The sequence below is a fragment of the Psittacula echo genome (genome assembly GCF_963264785.1).
Source record: "Psittacula echo genome assembly, chromosome: 21".
Lineage (NCBI taxonomy): Eukaryota > Metazoa > Chordata > Aves > Psittaciformes > Psittacidae > Psittacula > Psittacula echo.
In genome coordinates, this window is record NC_137757.1 from 6,394,030 (window position 1) to 6,407,837 (window position 13,808).

At 44.1% G+C, this 13,808-nt stretch overlaps 1 protein-coding gene across 6 annotated transcripts in view; it reads right to left on the reverse strand.

Annotated features, from left to right (window-relative positions):
- Positions 1-13,611, reverse strand: part of THRAP3 (thyroid hormone receptor associated protein 3) — a 31,231-nt gene extending 17,620 nt beyond the window's left edge. For 2 of the 6 annotated variants that reach the window (XR_013958300.1, XM_080632602.1), the window contains exons 1-3: positions 13,510-13,611; positions 9,697-9,761; positions 4,381-4,466 (exon numbers count right to left, since the gene is read on the reverse strand). The gene's annotated coding sequence lies outside the window, so the exon portion shown is untranslated. Of the gene's footprint in view, positions 1-4,380; positions 4,467-9,696; positions 9,762-10,543; positions 10,563-12,802; positions 12,833-13,499 lie in introns of those variants that run through there. The other 4 variants (XM_080632598.1, XM_080632599.1, XM_080632600.1 and 1 more) reach the window with 4 other exon arrangements.
- Between the last annotated feature and the right edge of the window lie 197 nt (positions 13,612-13,808).

Consider the following 13,808-nt stretch of genomic DNA (forward strand, 5'->3'; position numbering starts at 1 on the left):
CATTTCAGCAGTGGGTTGGGAAAGGGACTAAGTGGTAGTTTGAGTCGTGTTTGGATTGTCGAGTATTCCATATTAGCAGTTGGTATCAAGATCTTTGCAATTCCAGAGGTAGCTGATGAGACTGATAAGAAAATCTGCTCTCTTTACACAATACCTAAGTTTCATTCACAGTATCAGAAACAATTTATTTAGCATTTAACGGAATTCCTTAGGAATTTCTACAAGAAATTACACTTTCTCCCCCTCAAACTCAGTAAAATATTGCATAGCTGCAAGTAATTTGGGCAGAGGAAAAAAACATCAGTGTACTGGTAGATTTACGTTTCTGCTTCTATGTGTGCATGTTCAACAGCAAACCTGTAGTTGCTGTGATGGTCCACAGATCAGGCACTGGAAGTTACCTTAATTACTTATTTCAATGGCTAAAAAGCATCTCAAATCATGAAATGAACAAAGAGGCATTTCGACAGCAAACTGCCAAAACCTGAGCATCTGTGAAACAAACGCTCTGCAATGCTCATCACCCACACTCCAAAAGAGGGAAAAAACTTGAGATTGCTCTGGGATTAGGTAGAGGTTTGTAAAGACAAGATTTGCATTACGTCAGCATTGCATAAAGGTTATCAACAAACTTTGCAGCAGAAGTGACTAATGAATCCAGAAAGAAAAAAGGAACTATAGTAGTACAATTTTATCCTTTTTTTTCCAACTACTGATTAAAATAGAGACATTGAGGTAGAGAAACCCATCGAGTTCTGCTGCTGCTGCACCCATGTGAAGCACGTTCCAGGGGTCTGACTTGCAACATCTTCACTTTGAGTCACTCTCCAAAGCCAAATTACATATATGGTGAGCAAATATTCCAGCTACTGCCAGGGCACTTTCAGGAACAGAAACGGGAAGCTGGCTTTTATTACAAAGACCATGTTACATGTTCCTGTTCTTCCCTTTCACCGTACGGTGCTGTATCAATCCAACTGAAGTAGTTTAATATATTCCACACTAGAAAGTATGCAGGGGAAAAAATATGTGCCCTCATAGTTGTTCTATTAGGAAAAAATAAATTGCACCAGGGATGAAAATCAAATGCATGGTCCTTTTTCAGGGGAAGAATGGATGAAAGGATCTGAATTGCCTCTCTGAGTCAGTATTATTGATACATTAAAACCAGGGGGAAAAAAACCACGATATTCTGTAAAGCTATTATAAATATATCCCATAAACTGTGTAACTTCAGGACAGCTCTCTACTGAGAACCTTGGAATTCAAGAACAAACTACACTTCAGCATATTATCATCTGTAAGTTACCTTTATCGACACTGAACTCTGTACTGCTTGAAATACCTTACTAGACTAATATGATCAGAGCTTTCACCATAGCTCTCCTCTGTTGCATCTCTTCTGAAATAACTCATTTTTGCAAGAAAAATCACATTCTTAGAGCTGACTGAGCAGTGCAAAAGTGGCAACAACTCTCAGTAAATCCTGAGAAGGCCCAAAAAAAGACTTTAAAGTATCACTTGCTTTGTGCTGTTGAAGTCTTTGTATTATACTTTGATCCACAACACTTACTAGCCAAACACGGGTTTGGAATGTGTGACGTGTGCCAAAAGCTCTCTTGTCATGGAAGGGTTTATCTTTGTCAATATTTTTAAAGCTGATTCATTCCTAACAGCTGAGGTAACTCCTACCAGAATAGAAACCGAGTTGCTATGCTCTGTCAGCACTCAAAAGGTTAAACAAACTCGACGTTGGAGTCGTTTCAGCTCCCCTGTGTCAAACACTGCAGTTGTAAAGGCACTGTGATACACATCTAGTTGTTCTAAGAATTAATGACTGACTTGGATAAAATGTGTTTAGCTGGTAAGCAGAAAAAGCCTAACTGTGCTGAAAGAATCTGTTCTTATAAAACACCCCAAAGATTTCTCTGATTTTAAATGCAGCAAACTGTGAAAGCAATGGCAGCTGTGATTACCTCTCCATTTAGATCCTTCCAGCCACCAAGATGCTGTGCCTCCAGATCACAACTGCATCCAGCCCCACAGAGCTCACAGGGGAAGATGCTGCTTTTTGAAACTCTGGAAAGTAAAATGTGTCTGCTCCTGAGCGGGGACTGCAGCAGAAGCATTCACAGTGCTACAGTGACTTGTGGTTAGCAGTCTACTCTGCTAGAAGTCGCATTTCCTTCCTGCCTACAGCTACACAACCACCTCCCCATGACACCGACTCCATCTCTACCTTAGAAAGGACACTGGGGATCCCTGCTGCCTGATCCAGGTCTCTTGGAAACACTGCCAGGAGTTTTCAGAATGGGGGCTCTTATGGTTTGTCTTTTCTGAAGCACCACTTCCAAGCTGTCCAGTAGATCTTCCCAAGCAGTGCAGCTTCACATCCCAAAATACCAGCACTGATCCTAAGTGTGTCGAGTTTAAAAGTGCTGGTAAAGCACTACCCTACTGGAAACCAGACACTTGACAGCTTGTTTATCTGCCATAAAACTAGACTGTGTAACATACCTCGTAATTCAACACACACCAAGTCTGAAGAAACAATTTGTATTCCAAATTAGTTTGCTAAATGTACTCCTATGACACAGATTTAAAAGCAGTTGCATTTACTACAAGCCAGATCTGAAATCACTGAAGCTGGTCAGTGGAGCAAAGAGTCAATCTAACAACCAGTTGGTTAGTCTGCTCAAAGTGCATTGCCAGTGCACTGAACAGCAAGACTCAAACTGGCAAACACCTCTAGATGATCTTAAGGTCCTTTCCAACCCTAACTATTCTATGATTCAACTGTTTTGAGTCCTTTTTCCACAGATTATGGAAAGTAAAGGCAGAGGATTTGCTTGAGCTGTGGAAGTCTTTGATAACAATCAGTAACTGAAGTGAATTTGACTTCTCACAGGAGAACGTTGCCACATTGCTGCTATTCCCTTTCTGGCATCAAAGATTTCCCACCCTGATCCCAAAGGCATACAAACTCTTCAAACCTCTTTCTTGTGAGGTAAAGCAGGCAACACAAGCTTTTCTGCATGTTCTGCATGTTGTTTTACCAGCACTTATAGAACCTACTTCATTCTGGAAGTTCTTGAGCTGCTTTAAAAGAACTTTTTTTGCCATGCTACAAATCGTGCCATTCATAGAGAGGAAGACTCTTACAGAGGTGGCAATACAGCAGAGAATGAGTTCCACGCAAGAACTAGAAGACTTTTGCCATCACAAAGCTGTTGTGAATCTTTCACATCTACAGAGAAAAAGCAATAAAGTCCTGGTTTCTAAGGATCTTACCCAAGCAGGACCCATACTGCTAACTGTATGCAACAAGTCATCTAACAACTGGAGACAAAGGCCAAAGTCAACCCTCTTTGATGTTTAACAGTAACTTCTGTGGATGGATTTCTGCAGATCCACTCCTTAAAAGAACTAGAATGAAAATTAACATAGATGTCTCTCAGGATATTTCTGTCAATGTGTAGTTTGACTAATTACTACCTTAGCAACAAGGCCCATGTAGAAAGTTCCCAACTTGCCAATACAATGAATTACTCATCTACAACCTAAACTTACTCCATGCCATGATGGAAGTTACTAATGTTCTGTTTTACAAGAATACTCTTAATCCAGGTTAATCCTGTGACCCCATTCATACAAGCCCTGCTGACAAATAAGGGGGGGGGGTGTGGGGTGTGTGAGATGGAGAACCAGCAGCCTGGAAGCCCCTCACAAGAAGCGTTTCCCAAAATTCGGAGGCAATTTCAAGCAGCAGAGTTTGCCTTCTCTGCTTCTAAATCCTCATGGCAATCCACCACACCACTCAAAGGTGAAAACGGTAGGAGAGCAAATGCTCCTAGGAAGCCACCAGAAGGGACTTTGCCCAGAGGACAAACTTTTCTCATGAAACACTGCCAGGAAAGTTAATGTTTTACCTGTTTGAAATCTCCCAATGGAACTCAAAAGAACAGCTCAACTCTGCTCGACAGCAATGAAGTCACTGCCAAGAGTCTCTTACGGCTGGACACTTCCACAGCTACCACAGCTTCAGAAATTCATTATTCAGAATAGTTATGGAGAATTTTTATGATCACTTCTTCCAGGAATCCCACATTATTTCACAAAATTGATTTATTTTACCCTTATATTTACCAGCTATTTGGAAAGAGAAGCCAAAAACATTCTAAGATGTGAGGATGAGTTTCCTTTTCAGAACCTGTTGAAGTCCTTTTTGCACAGCAACATTAACAATGAGAAAAGAATTCAGCTAATACAGGTCAACTTGCTGTATGGCCAGGATAGAAGGGATATAAGAAGGCATATCCCAAATCCCAAACCAGGCAGTTTTAGCACTTTTGAAGGTGTTATTTTCTGTTGTGTCCCTACCTGCTTGAGCAGGTTCACACCTTGCACCCTGAAACAGTCAGGTTTCACCGTCTCAACTCTGTCAGTTATGAAATCAGGAAGCAAACCTGAAATGAGAAGAAAATGCATTGAAACATCTTTGTACATACAATGCTGTACCTGCTGCCACCCCTGATCAACAGGAGTCAAGCTTCCCTAAGTTGTCATCCAGTGTTGTACCCAAAATGTCCATCGGAGCTGAAGTACTTCAAAAGAGCACATACATTGCAAAGGTTCATCACCCACTTCACCATGAATATTCATGTGCGTTTATGAAGAACAGAGTTTTTTAAATGGTTATTTAAGCTTCCACAATTTTAGATCTACTTATTCCTTCCTCCTCCTCCTCCCCTGCTCCCATCCCCTCTCCTGTTACATACATATTAATTGCTGTCATTACATCAGTACACCCGTATGGAAGTTAACTTCTCTCAGCTCATTTATACAGTCTTACTAGATTTGGGACTACAGATTTTCCCCTATTGTAAAGAGAATCCACAAGCCAAGAGGAAAAATTGTTTTCCTGATAAATTCATGCAGCAGCATAACTCCATCTTCCAGGGGTGCCACCAGTCCACTGGGAACTGTTTTGACAAGTCTACAATTACATTTCAGTGTCCTTCCACGCACTGTGAGAGGGGTGTATGTTTTAAAAGAGAAAACAACAGTAAACACTCATAAACCACTTCATGTTATGAAACCTCTGCTCTAAGAGCAAGAATGTAATTTACTCTGGTTCAACCATAAAATAAACTTCTTTAAAGCTATTGATTTCTTCATTTACTTCACTGAAAAAAGGTTTCAAGGCTACCTGAAGATTAGACTTTCTCTGGAATGGTGATTACATCCTATTCTCACCCAAGATGTTTAGTGTGTTCTAAATCATGCTTACCAGTCTTCGGAAATAGCCAAATAAAGAACACCACATCACAGACTTGATTTTGCTGTTGTCACATCCATCCATCTAAACCTCCACGGAAGAGAGAAATCCTGTCTTTTACTTTACCAAGACCTTTGACATTCAGCCTTTCACAAGGCCTACCAGGAAAACATAACTGCCAGAACCATCACGCCCCGCTTTGGGGTAAAACACTTGGTGTTTGTCTGGGGTTTTTGGCCTATTCCCCAAGCACCAACATTCCTGCTGCACACAGGTGGCATCCAGACAAACAGCTGAATTCTCTTTTGTAGAACAATTCTGTTCCCATGTTTAGATCACCACTACAAAAAAATAATGAACCAAGACAACAGACAACAAGCAAGAAGAGCTAACCTTTCTTGCAGATATGGAAAGAAAAGCAGGAAACGTGCTCAACGTTCTCTGCTGAAGCAGAAATCATAGTCCAGGAGTTTCTTATTCCAGAACACTGTAAAGAACATTTCTATATGCCAAGACTTGGGTCAAATGCAGAACATTTCTAGTTTTCACAATGCCTTTTTCCAGGAATTCGTTTCCTGTTTCCAGCTGGCCTCTGTTACTTTGTGACTGTCTCTTTCCATCTTCCACTCCTTTTCTTGAAGTCTTTCAAGCAGTACTCATCATTATTTCAGACCTCTCACAGACGTTAAAGCAGAACAGAACCACCACAGCCATGTACAGAAAAGCCATCTCACAGAACGTTACAGCTGAAATCACTCCATCTCCAGCACGTCATCGAGGACTGCTACACCACATAGTGCCACAACTTGCCAGCTTAGAGATAAACACAGCAGAGATGTCCCTACCAGAAGCAGCAGTTGATTTGACTTCTTATCTGCCTATAATACCCTGAGCATAAACACTAGGAATGTTTGGAAACAAGCTGAATGGTCTATGTACATCCCTCAGAAGTGTGCTCAGCGCTGTGAAACTTATTACAGTGGTTTCACTTTATCAGAGTGTTTACAAACCAGTCACTTGCAAATATTAACTGTTTTTGTAAAAGCATCTGTAGAAAGCTCTGTAATTGCGGTAGGAAAACAACAATGATCTTGTTTCTTTCTGGCCAGCATTTAATGAAACTGCTATGGTTTGTTTTGCTGTAAGACTCAAAGCAAACAAGACAGCACCTCAGTAGAGAAAACATTCCTGCCTGGGCACCTTGGCACCCATTTAGTGTTCACCCACGCAAGCATGCCGTTTGGGAGAAGCAGCCCAAGTGCTGCAGTATTTGCTCCTGACAGCTTTCATTATCAGGGAACAAAACCATTAATTCTCCTTCAGCTGGCCTTACACTTCCTAATCCTGAGCTCCAAAACCAAACCAAGATTATTTCATTCTAAAGAAGGGGAAAAAAATCCCACAGAACATCTTATGCTGCGTAATGAGGCAGCAGCAACCACTACAAAAGTACGCTTAGAAAAAAGTCACAGAAATACATAGTAGAAACTGTTTACTGCCCACAAAACAAGACTTTTAATGCTTGGATAAGATACCTAAAAGGCTTACATCAAATTAAACAGTGGCAGCCTTTGTCCTATCCAAGAAACTGCCTCTTTACAACTTAAAACCTCAGAAGATAAACATTATTTATTGCTGATTGACCCTACATCTCAATTCACACTTCACAAAGATATCAAAGATACTGCAAAATGCTGGCACAAACAGAAGTGTCAGCACTATGTTCTTTTAGAAAGCACTGAAAGTAAGAAATTAGCTATTTATAAACTTAAACAGTAGAAATCGCCTAAATCCAGGCCTAGCAGAGGCAGGAAATCTGATCAAGCAATTCAAAACCCAGTCCTGTATGTGATCTTGTAACTCACAACCCTGTAAAAGTCACTGCTTTTGTGCATTTTAATTCTCCTGCCTCCCAGAGCAGTAGAGGAGGTGACACCTGTAATATTATCTAGTAGTATACTAGTTAAGATACAATAACAAACTATAGGAACTAAAACGTGCCAAATAAAACACAAGAGTAACTAACTGTCAGCATCTTCTGAAACTAATTTCAGCACGATCCTGTTTGAGTAACTCCCTACAGCACAGGAATTGCACTGTGCCCAGTACCAAACTGCTACATGAACATCAACCACCACCAATATGGCAAAAATGGTTAAAAAAGCCAAATGTGAGCTACTGGGCCCATGTAAAGAATACATGCAATAAATTTGGGCTAACATAGCACTTCCTCTTGCACTTGGGCTTAATAATGCATTTAGCAAGAGCAGCCGGACACCAGTGTCAAATCAGAGCGAGCTTTGTTTTCTAGACATGGATCTGGCAAAGAATAGAAGAGCTGTTCTTTTTCCTCCTGCAGAAGGATATTTCTCATAGCACACATTAATTCCCTGGAAGGAATTGCAGCCCAAACAGCACTTGCACCTGTTGAGGCTGCTCATGCAGAGCAACCCCCAAAACCTGCCTCGCTCCAACCCACCCATGGTGAGCACAAAGGCACACGACATCTGCTCTCTCCTTGCAGGTCCCAGACCTATCAGCTTTATCAAAAAGCAAATCAAATAACCAAATTCCTACATTAGCTTCCAAGTTGAAAAGGGTATTCCTACATCCGTGAAGTTTGACAACCACTGATACACTGCAGTGAACTAAAGCTCCTGCTCTAAAAGAGCAGCCCAGAAGCATGACAAATGAACCTTGCCATGCATGACAGCTATGTAGAATCTATTTCCCAACAAGCTTTGGACTGCAGCTGCACGAGGTTTTGCTGTGAACTTACTTGAAGTGGAAAAAAGTTGCTGCTATCTGCATGTCAGAGCACACTGGGAGCGCCAGCAGTAACGTACAGAGTACAAAAAGCACATGGTGGCTTTGCTAGTTTAGAAATCAAAGTCTAATCCTCTCACTTTCTACTGAATTCTTCCTTTTCAAGCTATTTTGTGGTGCAAGATCAAACGTGAATGGTCTTGATAGCAACAGAGCACTTCAGAGGAAAAGAGCCACCTGCATAGCTCCCATTGCCAGCCCATTGGCTTACAAATTAAAATGCTATTTCTACATCAAGCAGTTCAAATTTCCTTCGGGTAACAAAAAGCAGAACAATTCCCCTTTCTAGATCAAATATCCAATGTATGTTTTCAGGAGATTAAGGACACAAGTTCCACTAAAGCCTACAACTACACCTACCAGCCTCCTCAACAAAACTTTTCCTGGACAACACTGCTAAAACCAAAGAAACAATTAAATAAACCCAAACCAGTGTGTTCTATTTTAACACATGCCAAACATGCTGTGGGGAAACAACGTTCTGATTAATCTGCCACAGCAAGAGAAGCACTAATTTGTCAACAGCAGTTCCAACTTCTCTCTAGTCTGTATGCTTTTAAAATTAAGATTATTTTCCTTCAAACAATTAAACTAATCCCTAAAGAAGTTTAACATTGAGCTCCAGTGCTGGGTTCTGATTAGAAGCAGGTTCTATAGAAGGGTTGGAAGACTAGCTACAGGATCTTCCCAAAAGGACTGATTGTACAGAATGCAGTGCTCAACAATCCTTCCCAAAGAATCTGGCCAGCTCTAAACACCCACTGATTACTTGAATTCTGGTCCTAGTTACTTGATAAAAAAGTATTTTCTATATCTTTGAGCTTAAAATGTCCTGTGTTGGCATTCAGTTTAGTGACAGGGAGCTCAGAGAATACAAATATAAAAAAAGCTGCTTAGAAACCTGGATGGTTTTGTTACAAGTTGGGCACTTGAATCTTCTGTTAAACACAGAAGAAAAACATCCACAATAACAAGAGAAAAAAAAAGAAAAACCTATTTCATCAGGTTTTTGCTTCCAAACCTATCCAACCTGGGAAGAGACGAGAAGAAAAATCAGATCTTTCTCCGAAGAACCCAGCAGGCTCTGCACACCAACATCTCCCTTGTTACAGTGCCCATGATGCACTTCCAGAAACATGGAAATAATGTAAAAAACAACTGAAGCTGGGGCTCTTTGGAATGTCTTCTGAAATACACAGTGAAGTTGCAGCCAAAACTGAATCTGTCCTAAAGAATTACTGCTCCTCACACATTTAACCTATGAAAAGACAAACTCCAGCAACTTGCATTTATAAGCTGCAAAAAGTAAAATCATTCCCATGTTTATTCTCGACAGTGCTTGATTTCTCTCTACCTTAACTTGAATCTTGTTACCTCAGAGGAAAATAAGGAAATTTTTTTCCATAACTTGGTATAACATTAAGCTCTTTAAAATACTTAAAAATCACAGAGTTACTGTAAGCACAAGCCATCAGAACAGGCTACCCCTGCACTCTGCTGGGCTATGAAACAGAGGTAAGTGCTTGCCCATGGAAATCCTGTATGTACGGAAAAATCTTATTCAAACAGTTCTCTGTGCTGTCTTTACATACCTTGGATAAGTCTCCCATCAATGATGTTTCTCAATCTGCTTTATTAGAAGCGACTGAACTCTCACCTAAGTAAAAAAAGAGAAAAACAAATTAGGACAACCAAGACACTGGCAAATCCTCCCATTTTACAAGCATAGGGAAGCATTCTGGTTTTAGCCATTCATCCCAGCATCACTTCCCAGTAAAATAAGGCTGACAAAATTACTTAATCTAATCAGATAGTGCATGCACAGATCCTCAGCTCAGGAAACCAACCTCATCCACAGCCCTATAGGAGCAATTAACTGTGATAGTCTACACAGATACTACAGGGCCTGAAATAATCAGGTACACAGTGCCCACAAGATATTACCATGTGTGCAGCCTTCTATGAACTTAACATCATTAATAGACTCTAATTCCCCTGAAAACAGGATTTCAGCTCAACACCCCCCACACCTGCAAGCCATCACCTTTTGTGCTCTCAGAGCAGAGAAACCCCTGGGGTTCCTTGCCAAGCTTTCCCTTCTTCCTTTCACTCAAGCAAAGGTAAAAGTGAAACGCAGGCAGCAGCGGGGAGGACTGTGCAAACCCTGGTGTTACAGCAGAGACTTTTGGGGGGTTTGTACAGCCACTTCACACTGTAAATCATGGCAGGCTAAAAATGGCTGGGTGACAAATTTGGAGATGAAATTATGAGCAGTCTGCTTGCTCTTGTATTAAAGGAGTAGTAGCTGCGAGCAGGGCTGTGCAAAGAGGCCTTGCTCTCCTGCAACAGAGGTCAGAGGAGAGATGTACAAAGTATTTGCATATGGGATAGGAAAAAAGGACACTGACTGAAAACTTCTTTAGGAAAGGGCACACTCACCACCAGCACCCCCCGCCAGGCCCCAGGGCTCCTGCAGCAGGGCTGGGTGTCACCTCTGGGTGCCAGCATGAGTCCTTCTTTTAATGGACACCAGAGCTTCCGGTTACCATGGAGTGCAACAGCGCAAACACCATTCCCAGCTGGCATGAAATGGAATCCCATGATTTTACTATTCATAGCTGTGACATGATAAAGCTAAATTAAGCAGGACCTCTTCACTTTCTCAAACTTAATAGCAGTGACTACCTCCACTGTTTAGCCCCTGCCAATACTCTTATTTCACTGGGAAGAGGGGAAGGATATTTTCCTTTATGGCGAGAGAGACTCCAGATCCACAAAGCAGCCTGTCATCCAGAAACAAAATGGCACCTACTTGTTCCCAGGCATCACTCTGACGCCAGCAGGAACAGACGAGACGAGTTCTTGTGCTGAATCTAACACCTTCTCCTCATCTTGGGACCCATTACAGAAACCCACAAAGCCATTTTAAGCCATGCTCCCAGGCTTGCCAGGCAGTGAATGCTGAACCAGAGTCTATCAGGCCAGGAACAGGGGTCAACTCAAAGCACAAATAAGAGCTGTTATGCACAAGGTTAGACCTTGGTGCCTACCCTTAGCTGTTCACACAGCCTTGCAGGATTACCTTGCCTAAGCTCCCCAGGGAACCAGAACAGTTTTTGCCCCTTCTCAATGCCTGTGGCCTAAACTATATGGCTAAATATACAGCAGGAATCCTGCCACACAGAAGAACTCCCTGTACCATTGAAATTCAGAGGAAACCATACAACCTGAACCCCACGTTACTGTACTGGCACATCCAGCTCAGTATACTGTAAACTTTTCCAGATATGGAAAAAAGTTCAACAGCTATGGAGCTGCTTAAACTATTAAGTTCTGCCATGGCAAATTGTCATTTTGCAAAGACAAAGGCCAGAGAGCTAAAAAAATACGAATAATCAAGTTTCTGGCAAAACTGCACCGTTCTTTTAGGGAGCTGTTTACAGCTCCCTGCAACTACAACTCCCACACAACTACAAAGGGAACACCAGGGTTTCACAATGAAAAGCATCCTCAGGCTTAACCAAGTTTGAAAGGTTTCAAACTAACGTGCCATGTGTGCCCCTGTCTGTGCCTGTTAAAATATGAACAAGTCATTCATAGTGCTGAGGATATAAAACAAAACCATACAGCAGGATCTAAACAGAATGCAGACATAATCATAAGGTCCCAGGCTCTACAGAGGATGCCAAATCACAAATCCATGCATTTTAGACAGCTCTCTGCAGTAACTGCATCTGTTCATCCTCTTATCTGCTCTTCGATTCTGTCACAAGGTCAGCCATGTGCTGAGCACCTACAAAGTGCCAGAGCAAGAGGATGAACAGTCAAATGCTCCAGGAGAAAGCACTGTTGTGCTTAAACACTCTTTTGTTCCCTGTCTCTACAACACGCACCCTTAAAGGCAACCTGAGAGGCTCAGCTTTGGAACTTCTCTTTTCAAATGAATGCAGGTTATGCAATAGAAACCCAAGGAACAGATGTCCTCTTCAGCCACAGCACTCCAGGGCAGCGGCCACACAAAAGGCACATTAAAAACACACCCAAACCATCACATTGGCCATGCCACAACCACTGACATAACCACCTGCCTGCGCTCCTAGCGGGAAGGAATACTGCAAGAGCCCTTTGCAGAGAGTAACTGGATGATTTAATTGTCTGAGCTCTTAGGAAAGAGCATCCTGAAAACGTCCATTTGCTGATGTGACCCTGCAGCCTCTTACAGGAGCTCTGTGCTGCCAATGCTGCAGAAAGAGCAGATAAAGGCTCCTCTCCATCTGCCCATCAGCTGCAAGACAGCTTCTAAGGTTTTCCAAACGGTTTTACAGATTACTTCAATGAACAAATCTGTTCTTATGCCACAGCATCTGCCACATTACGGTATACTTAAGAAATGAGTATCCCACCTCTGCCTAGTCCCAAGGAAACGCTGTTGCACACACACCACCACCCACTCCACGTCTAGGGCATCCTCACTCATTCACTCACACACACACGAAACAGAAGTTAAGCTGCGCCTCCCAAAGCTGCTACGCGGCTTAATCCAAACTTATCGCATCACCTTCTGGCACATAAATGCACTCAGAAAGTAACTCCGGAGGCAAATACAGTGATCATTAACTCGGGGAGACTTCGGATTATACTTATAGAGACTTCATACGCATTCATCTCCCCTAAACAGCAAGAGTGAAGGAAACAAACCCTCATGAGCCCGGTGAAAAGGATTCAGGGCTCACGCATGCTTCTGTGCCACTGCAAAGCCCATTCCACCGCCTCCCCCGAAGTTCTGCCCAACTCCACTTCCACACAAGATGCAGAGTGGGAAACGCGAGTGGATGAACCCGTCTCGCTGCACCGAGCAGCGCACGATGCTGAGCGGCGGTGCGTGCGCCCTGCGAGAACCACACACCGCCGGGGCTCAGGGAGGACGCCGGCAGCGGACACAGCCCTGACCCCGCGACGCGAGGAAACCCCTGTGGACGGCCCGAAGCGAACGAAGACCCTCCAGGAACGGGTGCAGAGGCCCGGGCGGAGAGCGGGAACGGGCTGGGCCGTGAGGGGGGGGGGGGGGTGTGAATCCCCGGGACAGGCCGCGGTGTGAGGCCTGGCCCGGCCACAAGGCTAAGCCGAGGGCGGCGCCGGGAGCGCCCCGATCGAGCCTCGCCAGGGGGAGGCGGGGGACACGCGGGGCCGCGCCCGGCACATGGCGGCCGCCAGGGGACGGGAGAGCAGGGTGGGGAGCGCTGAGGCCCGGGAGGGGACGGGGCGGGGGCCAACGCGCGGCCAGGCTGTGAGGCGCGGCCGCGGAGGGCGCTTGGTGCGAGGCGGGAGAAGGGAAAGGGAGGAGAAGAGCCCGGCGGCGCTGGAGGAGGAACGGGACGAAACGAACTGGGCCTACCCGTACTCACCAGGCCCCACTCCGCCCGCGGCCTCCTCAGCAGCCAGGCGCCTACCACCTCCTCCTCACGCACTTCCGCTTCGCGCCCGCCCGCACCCCTCTCTCGGGGCTGCCGGGAGCTGTAGTCCAATGTCCGCTTAGCGGCTGCTGCCTGGCCGTGCAGGCTGAACTACAACTCCCAGCGGGCACAGCGCGAGAGGGGCACGTCACTGCCCACTCCGCCCCTCACGCCACGCGGAGGGTGCGGCTTCCGCTGAGGTGGAAAATGGCGGCGTTGGTGGTAGCGGTGCTAGGAGTGGAGGCCGCTCC